The sequence below is a fragment of the Chaetodon trifascialis genome, chromosome 10 (genome assembly GCF_039877785.1).
Source record: "Chaetodon trifascialis isolate fChaTrf1 chromosome 10, fChaTrf1.hap1, whole genome shotgun sequence".
In the NCBI taxonomy this organism is placed as follows: Eukaryota; Metazoa; Chordata; class Actinopteri; order Chaetodontiformes; family Chaetodontidae; genus Chaetodon; species Chaetodon trifascialis.
The window spans coordinates 14,089,798-14,099,880 of record NC_092065.1 but is presented as its reverse complement, the minus strand read 5'-3'; positions in this window follow the sequence as shown (position 1 = coordinate 14,099,880).

Genomic DNA, 10,083 nt, shown 5'->3' with positions numbered 1-10,083 from the left:
TTTGTGTCCGACTCCAAATTGAAATTCTGTCCTTTTACATGGGTCCCTGGGATTCCTCCAGTACCTACAGTAGAACATTTATTCAGCATGTAGTGCACTGTAGAGATACTTGCTCTGCATTATCTGAGCTCTGTGAATGCATCAATTTTCAAAGATGGTTAGATTCATGGTCACAACATCAATGAATGTACCTTCTCTTAGCTGCTGTTTTTGGAAGGTGCTTGAAAAGACTGTTTGATTGAGTGCTGAAGTCCAGCGTTTGTTTGAATAGGCCATGTCCAAATGTCTGCTGGCATTCCTTTCATGCTCTCTGAACACAGAAAATATTTTCATTCATGTTAATGCTGTGTCAATATCCGCCCCTGTTCTACAGAAGCCTCCCTCACCTCCTGTTTGACCCACAGAGACAGACATATACACCACTCCAACCCCCCCACCCCCACCCCCCCCAGCAAGTTACACACTGTTTATGCCCATGCATGCATCTAACCGTTATGTGCACTCAACTTAAGTGTTACAGTGAAATAGAGTAAGAAAGGAAAGGGAGTAAAGGGATTTAAGGCAAGATAGGCTTAACTGGGTCAGTATGCATTTATGCATGAAACTGTGTGTATGTTAGCAAATGTCTACCAGTGACCGCCTGCAGGGCTCCCCTCTGCTAAAGAGAGGTCAGGCCCCTTGTCTCCTACAGCAACAGAAGCAGCACTCTGAGGATCCAGTGTTTCAGAGCCAGAGATACTACCGTTTACACAGGTGGCTATCATATGGCCACTGAAGTTTATCCCCGTGGCACAAACTGACAACGAAGCCATCAGTCAAAACTTACAGACAGGTAGCAGTACATCAGTGATTAGGGTATGCAATATAAGTCGAGTGGCTAGGTAACAAAACCTCACCAAGACACAAATGTTTATCCTATTTGTGCAGTTTGGAGATTCTATCGGAGAGGTCATGTTGCACTGTGTGGGATACCATGCAGTGAGAGGGAGCCACCGTTCACCGCAGATGAATGAACTGGGACAGGGGCAGGCGGCGGCCAATGAGGTGCAGGTCTAGTCTGACTGAGAAGCCAGGTGTGTTATGGTTGGCTTAGCTGTGTCTGCTGAGTGCGAACATTATGGTATGAAGCCCGCTGTGAACACCTTCATGCATATGAAATCATACTTGTAACCACTTTTAACATATGCTTATAGATAAGTGGAAAGTCTGTATATGTTCAGTTACACTCCATTATTTCCTAAAATCTCTCCCACTGAGTGCTGCTAACCCTCAGGTGAGGGCCTAAGTAGGTGCATGTTTCGCATGACTGTCCATGGCACCAAAGCGTGGTAAATGCATTCTCTCTTTGCCACATGTAGTGCCAGAAACCAAAATGTATCATCCATGCTCAGGTGGTTACAAAACTGCTATCAGCAAAAAGCTACATGGTGATCATTTTGGCTTTCGTTGCTTCCTGTGAGTTGGCTCTGAAGGCATATTTCTTAGGATTAGTAATGGGAAACCCAGCCCAGGACAGTGCTCTGCAGTTATAGATGGTGAAGAGGAGGAATGGGTTCCGCCTCTGGAGTGATACGTGGCATGACCATCTGGCCTCATTCATCATCATGGTAACCGTTACATAATCTACAGGTGTGTGTGTGTGTGTGTGTGTGTGTGTGTGTGTGTGTGTGTGTCAGTGTGGGTGTCAGCTTATGAATGCATGTATATTGTGTGTCTGTGTTTATGTACTCTCAGCTGTATTTTGTCGTGTTTTTGCACAAAGCGAAAAAACTCATGGACCTGTGGAAGCACCCATTTATCCTCCTGTGCGCTGTCATCCGTCATACTTGGCACAGTGACATGAGTGTGTTTATGTGAAAAAGTTTAAGATTGAAAAACCAGGTCAGTTGAAAAGGCTTTTTTTGATATAGTCTAGTCTGTCTTGACAATTTGTCTTAAACATGCACAGCTATGATCACTGTTACGAGACTAAATAGAGATTGATGGAATAATAATGGTGACAATTATAGACTAAACATCTGCCTTCAACATGTACTTAACGGTTGTTTTTTTCTAGCTCGCTGGTTTGTGATTTATTCCCATGCAGAAATGTCAGACACATTTGATTCAACACTAAAGCTTAAACATAAGGGTGGATGTGGAAAAGCTGTTGGGTTTGAATGAATGTGGGGAAATGACAGCGTTGTACATTATTTCGACACAACATTCTCAACATTCTGAATATTTTCTGAAGCAAAACCTCTGCCTCGACTAAAGTGGAAAAACTATTTTTTTCAGTGTGGCTCTGGGTGTAAATGCACACGGTACCCATCTATGTGTGTGAGACATCATGCATACTGTATGTTTATGCAAACGCCCCTATGTCTATGCAATATGAATAGCGACATGTAAACGGAATCAGAGAGCTCCCATCCTGCTCCAGGGCAGAAGACCACCATGCGCTGCTGCAACGAGGGAAATGCTGTGACACTTTTCTCTGCTTCCAGTCTACTTTGAAGTGGCTCAGGAGTTCCTAAATCCAATATGGAATTGTGTGTGACCAATAAAAGCCAGCTCTGGTGTTTAAACCCTGTCATTAATTATTCACCCCACCTGACAAATACACATTCAACCATATAACAAAAAAAAGAAACTCCTGTTTGATGTAGAAAGAAATGTGAAAACAAAATTAGTGTAATTGAGACCAAATGCTTGAAAACTTAGCAAATATAGAATCCACATCCGTGAATTAAGAGTGTGAGTCATACTTTGGGTGTATCTGTAAGCTGGTATGTTTGTCATAGTAAATTACGAGCTAGTGTTGTTCCCTGCATTTTTGTCCTCCTACAAGTACCAAACTGTAGTACCAAAGTTTCACTGTTGTGCAGTTGCACCCATTGCTCAGATGTAGTGTGTGTTAAAGGTGGGTAAGAATGTGAGTGGGATGATGAGAATAGGGTGGAGGGTATCCAGGATAATGTTTGTTACAGATGTGTTGTTCTTTCTGGCAGAGCTATCAGTTAACCTGTTAACCTGCACTATATCACTCTGACCGCTTTGAATGGCACTATCAGTGACCTGTGTCCAACTCTCCTGTTAATCCATCTGCAGATGTCACAGAGTTTACATTTCTCCCCTTCCCTGATTAATAACCTTCAAGAGTCTTGTACATCACATTGAGACATATACCAGAGAAACCCAAGTAAGCCGATATACTGTATGTGTAGACATGTGTATGCACACACACTTACACACGAGTAGGCAGTATCGTAACCTTGGAAAAACAAAGGTAGCCTTTGCATTCTTCCCCCATTGGGCCAAATGTATTATATCTTAAAGGAATAGTTCAACATCTGGGGAAATATGCTTGTTAGCTTTCTCACCGTGTTAGATGAGAACACTGATACCAGTCTAATGTTTGTCTATCATATATGAAGCCACAGCCAGCAGCTAGTTAGCTTATTTAACACAAAGACAAAAGGGGAAATAGCTCGTCTGGCTTTTTCCAAAGGTAACAAAATCCAGCTCCAAAGCTCTCTAATTGTCACGTTATATTTCATTTGATTCATCCATACAAAACTAAAGGGCAAAAACAACACATCGTGGTTTTACAAGGGGTTATGTTCTCCTCATTTCCAGCCGTTGTGGTAAGCTAAGATAGCTGTCTGCCTCACATTTACCATACAATCATGAGTGTGGCATCAATCTTTTCATCTAAACCAAGAAAACGATGGAGCAACCCTGTCTCCTAGAAGTTTCGTTTATATACACCAAATATGCTTTCACAATTACGTTGTGCTGACAAACGTAATCACAGGGAGATGGTCAGGGTGGTTGGCGGTCTTACAAAGTGCAAGTCTGTGACACCAGAATCTGGGGTTCATGTCCAGACTGTGGTTAGGTTTAGGCAACAAAAGCACTTCAGTTAAGGTAAAGGAAAGATTACAATTTCAGTTAGTGTTAGCCTTCTGAATCAGCTGGAGAGTCTTTAGGGATGTACTTGGGCAGCCTGATAATAAGGAATTGCAATAATTCACCTTGGAAGTCACAAATGTGAGGGTGAGTTTTCCTGTATCGATTTGAGAAAGGATGAGCTTGATTTTTGCAGTGTTACATGAGGGAAAAAAGGCAGCCCTTGAAGTTTATTTTATGTGTCACTTAAAGGGCATAGCCTGATCAAAGACAACTTCAAGATCCTTCCAGTGGTGCTGCAGTCCAGGACAATGCCATCCAGAGTAGCTTTATTATTAGATAGTGACTTTCTAAGGTGTTCAGGGCCAAGTCTTAAGTAACTTAATTGTCTGAGTTCAGTAGCAGAAATTTGTAGGTCATATGTCCTTCATACATGCTTAGTGTGTATGTGAGTACTGAAATGATTGGTTTCATCTGGCTTCATTGATGAATCTGGGTATTATCTGCACAGCAATAAAAGTTTATGGTGTGATTCCTGATAGTATCACCTAAAGGAAGCATATACAGGGTGAACAGAGTCGGTCCAAGCACAGGACCTTGAACTCCACGATTAAGTTTAGCATGCATGAAAGAAGCATTGTTAATATGTCTAAGCTGAAATCAATCTGATAAATCGGACTTAAAGCAGCTAGTTTTACAAGCCGAGTCCTTTGTCTTAAACAATTAGAAGGTGATTTGTAACTGCTGTGTCGGTGCTATGATGTTCTTGATTCCTGTTCTGGAACTCAGTCCTTAAATCCTCATTGAAAATCCTTGAATAAACTGATGTTACATAGAAAGGCACACAATTCATTTGCAACTGCTTTCTCATGGATTTTAGAGAAACAGGTGAGGTGAGATATTGTTCTATAGTTGGCTAAAACCCCTGGATCAAGAGTAGGCTTTTTAAGAAGAGGTTTAATCACAGCTATTTTAAAGGTACTGTGGTGAATGAAGTCAAGATGTGCCAATCGAAAGTAAAATTTCTTCAAGTGGCCTAGTTAGGATGGGGTCTGAGACAGGCTAATGGTTTAGATGACGAAATCATAGACACAGTCTCTCTTGGGTGATGGGTAGGTAATACTCTAAACTCTTATGGAAACACAGCAAAGTGTGTAGTTCTGCAACTCTGCCTCCCGGTCTCAGCTATGGGTTGTCATGGCTTTGGAGCTCTAAGTCACATTTCTAGATGTAAGAGCGGCTCCATCCAAAGTGGGATGAATGACGTGTCTCCAGAATGTCCAATTATCTTCAAAGCCCGCATCATTTGGTGGACACCACCTTGCCATGTGGCCCACCATGTCATCACTGTTCAGATTTGGCAGGAACCCAGACACAGACAATTTGACATTGTCTTTATATACGTATACAGTCAATGTATGTGATGTGAATAACAATTTCATTGTATTTATGCTTATGAAATGCATTGTCAGTGGACAGTATCCACATTTCTCCAACCTGCACGGTGCATTCATTATTCAACATTTCCTCATTAAGTGCAGTTCAATCAACATTAAGTCAAAATCAGATCATATTAACTATTGCTAATTACTTCTATATAAACATCATTTCTATGAGACAGGGCTTGACTGAGAGCATTCCCCATGATGGAGTACAATTCCTATGACCCTAATATGTGCCTCTTTTTCGCAGTCCCCTAAACTTCCATCTCATTGAATTCTTACAAATAAAATAGAAGCACAAGATACAAACTCATTAATAAATTACAGTTTTATACTGACGTCAATGTGGCGTTATTCAGAGCAATGCCAGTAAGACTGATGTGTGATTGTTTCATGCCTCTGTAACCTCCGCCGCCTTTGTTTGCCAGTTCATGTGTCCATAATTACAGTGCCACAAAAACCATGGCAAGATCCGCTTTGACTCTGAGGGGAACTGGAGGTAAACACTTGGGTTTTCAAGGTCAAAAAACAGGCAACAGTCCAGACTTCATGTCAACTGACAAATACTTTTCCTGGAACAAAACACACTTGTTTTGGGTCACATAGTTTGAGCCACCAGTGTGGCTCATCAGCATGGCATCACACAACCAGCATGAACTGTGAACAGTAGACTATGTGGTGTCAGAGAAAATTTCTTCCCTCAACCACTAATTGGATAATGTAGCAACAGCACAAAACAGATGTGCTATTTTCACGTGTTCGCCACATGAAAAAGTTAGCCAATGGTTAAATTTAGACAAGAAAACACCTTGAATCTAACACCTGCAAAGCCTCAGTTAAACAGCACTTTTCTTGAAAATTATCCCGGCATCCTGACAGCTTTCAATAAATCAAAGCACTCTGAGAAAACAATCCACTTTCTGAATGTCCAAGACCAAAGCCGTGCAGCCCAGCAAACTATTTGAAAACCTCCCCAAACCTGTATTTTAACAACCAGACAGATCACTGTGCAGTGGCATGTCTACTTTTTACTATTCTTTGAACTGTATCCATCTGCTGTTTTTGTTCTGTGATTGACATCACTTGGCTACTGTAACAAGACAGTTTCACACTGGGATTATTAAAATACTCTATCGACTGTATTAACCTGTCAGTGGCCTATGTACGCATTCTTCTGGTCCTTTGATGCCTATTGTTGAGAGAAAGCAAATCTAGAGAGCTGGCAGAATAAATCTAAACATGCAATTTTCCTTTCAAACAAGATAGGAAAGGTAAAGCTTTGTAACTTTGGCCAAAACAATGATTTTACTGGTAGCTGTACTGTATCAGTACAAGACTGAGCAAGCACACGTGTTTTGCATAAAGTGTTTGGAATTTATTTGCAGAGTGCTAAAAGAGTGAAACTTGATCACTGGCAGTCTTTTATGTACTGCTGTATGTTGCTTTTCCTTTTCCGTCTTGAAAGAGAATTGAAGACAGTGGAAGCCATAAAGGAAATTAATTATGAATATGCATATTTCATTCTTGGCACATTAATGCTGCTTTGTAAGCACATAAAGTTCTGTGTGCTATAGATTGAGAAATGCAAATGTATGCTGACAAACATTTGTTTATGCCACAGAAAGATTTTAATTACATCCCAACTGAGATAGCATAACAATATTTTACATAAATGGTAAAGTGTTTGTTTATTTGTGCACATTCTATACGGCTGCAATGGCTAAACTGTGTTGACGGAGATGGATTTGGGTGGTGAGTGTTTAAGTTCTGTGAAGTCTCTAATTTATCATAACTTGCATCAACAAATTTTTCACATGGAGGAAGGGGTCATACATGGGAGGGAGCAGGAGATAGGGATTTATTTGTGTGTACTTGCAAATTTTTGAAACTTTTGGCAATTTTATAAAAAGGATTCAGTTCAGGAAAGTCTTTGCTCACAGTGTATCAACATACAGAACTGAGAATCAGGCCTTTCTAACACATTTCGTTTGGCTCTGAAATGACTAGTCACTGATTCTTTATCTTTTTCTAATATTCAGTAAGCAGGGCTGAGCCAGACTGACACAGAGCTAAGCTTTCTACCTCTTGATGTGTTCCAGGAGTTCCAGCCAACCCTCACTTAAGCAGACCTCACTCAGTTACAGATTAGAAGTGTGTAAGGGAGCAGCCAAACAACAAGTCAGACGCATGGCAGGCGACCAAGACATACTTCTCAGGATAAAGTGACGTCTGCTCTTTAGTGCACAGACCTTTGACCCATCTCAGGGTCAGCTATGGTCAAGCCTCATTAACCCATTGTCTGCTTCTGTCTCATCAGCTTTTTTCAGCAACCATCGTGCATTGTTTTTGTTGGCTCTTCCCATATTTTCTTTAATTTTACCTTTTTTCTGCATTCTCTTTTGTGTAATAACACGCTTTACGAAAAACATAGCATAATGCGTGAACCAGAATTTGACTTTTTTTTTTGGAAATGTCTCCAATGTCTCATCCACACTGTCCTCCATCCAGCTGACCATGATAGATAAACACTCACATTCACTTTCTCATTTAGGTTCATTCAGACTCCCATTCTTGGCAATGCTAATATTGGACTACTGTGCACATACACTGATTTACTGGTCTTATACATCATTGCCATTGGATAAACAATTCAAGGAGCTTACAAACAGACTTTGAATGATTCACCAGTCACTGTGAAGTTTATTCCAATGTAATTGTATGTTGAGAAGTGAGTCAAGTGTGAGCTAGTAAAGGTGAGGAAAGAAAAGACTTGACTTTTCTTTTGCTTACTTGATCTGTAAGATGTTCAAAAACTGACTCAAGTGTCTGGTGGGGAAAAAAAGAACAACAATTGACAGATCAACTGATTAAAGAAAGAGTTTTATATTTGTGAACTGTAAAAATTGAGGTAGTGACTGTTGAGATGACAGATTAGGGGTTTTAGCCCACAAATTATAGTGTAGTTTTGTTGTGTCATGGCTAAGCTGCCACAATTTATGTAAGGTTTAGAAGTGTTTCTGTGTGTGTATGCTGAGCGTGCATGTCCTTTCCATATATTGTGAATAATAACAATGAAAATAAAAATAAAAATGTCAAATATCTAAATAAAAGAAAACAAAACAGAAATAATAAAAGAATGCAGTCATTTGCCAACAAAGTGTTCCCCCTTTCGTACCCAGTCCTGACAGTTTGACCTGTTACCAATGAACCTGTTTACCTGTGGAATGTTCCAAACAGGTGTTCTAGGTGTTGCTGCTGTTCCAACTTGTTTGCAACGTCTGGCTGGCTTCAAATTCAGAATAAGCAAATATATTTACAACAGTCAGTGAAGTTGATGAGGTCAAACATTAAATATTATGTCTTGTCTATGTCAAAAGGGATTAGCAAATTGTCACATTCTGTATATATGTTATATGTTTTGCGTTCCAGCTGTTTTGGAATTGCGGTTGTATAAGTTATGATTCAGTGGGCTGTATTGGCATGTGTTGTGAAATAAATGTCCATAATATCAATCCGTTTGTTCCATGAGAGTAAGTAGACTCTGTGCATGTGACCGACATGAAAAATAACATTTGAGCAGCTCTTTTCCACATAGGAAATGAGCTAAAGGTCTTGTCATACCACAAGTCTAAATTTCTCATGCCATGCTGTCACTCATAGCAGAGAGGCACGCGAGGTTTCTGCCAGCTGTACAGCACAGCACCACCACTACCACTGCCAAGCTGCCACAGCTAAATACACTGTCCTCAGTTTTACCCCAGGCAAGGGATGCGCCCCTGCATGCTAACACAACACTAACACGCTACCAAAGTCTGATGGAGAGCAGCGCACAGACACACACGAACCTGACCACGCTTCAAAGAATTATCCATCCATGATCTAGCGAGCGCCCCCCTCCAGCCTGCAAAATTAAGTTTCCCAGAAAATAACTCCCCACTCCCTACTCACGCTCACACTCACATGCACACACTTCCACCACCAGTATTGACTCTATGACGCAGACAGGGACACTGCCAGAAATCTACAAGCTGTTGATAAGTGACAGCTGGATGGGGAAAAAAAAATAGATCATTACCTCACTCGCTGAGTGCTGTGATAGTACCGCATTCTGCTATAAAGCAGCAGAACCGAGTTATGACATATGAATGTTATTTCTCACCTGACTAATGGGGTGGATGCTGTCAGGGGTCATTCTTTACTTGAGTAAATGTCAGACATGTTGTGGCTGACTGGCTCGTGTTTGGCTGCACTGAGGCTCTGAGGGTGATGCAACTCTCTCCACGTCTCCCGGCTGTGCGTGGCGAGTCCTCCTTTCAGAAAATAGCTAAACTGTTGGGAGTATCCACGTCTGTGGTTTGCATTATGATCCAAACATCAACAACTATATGGATGTATTTTGGAATTTCCATCAGTCTTCCAGATAAACCAACATGTTTTCTCTCAGGGTGACCCAGAACAGACCAGCTGGAACGCACCAGTCATCTCTCCATGTGTGTGCATGTCTCCAGCAGAACCCTGCTGGGCCTCGTGAAGCGCTGACCCAGCCTATTGTCACTAGTGTAAAATAAATGACTCTATCTCTGCTCCATTACACTTTTCCAAGCCTCCTGATAGGGTGGGATCCACTGATGTCTCTTCCCCATAGCTGCAGTAAAGGATGCAGCTGCAGTAAAAGATGATTGTCTGAGGGAAAGAGCCTAATGCCCTGTGTGTCTCCACTCAGCTGCCTGCCAGATGACTCCTAATCCAC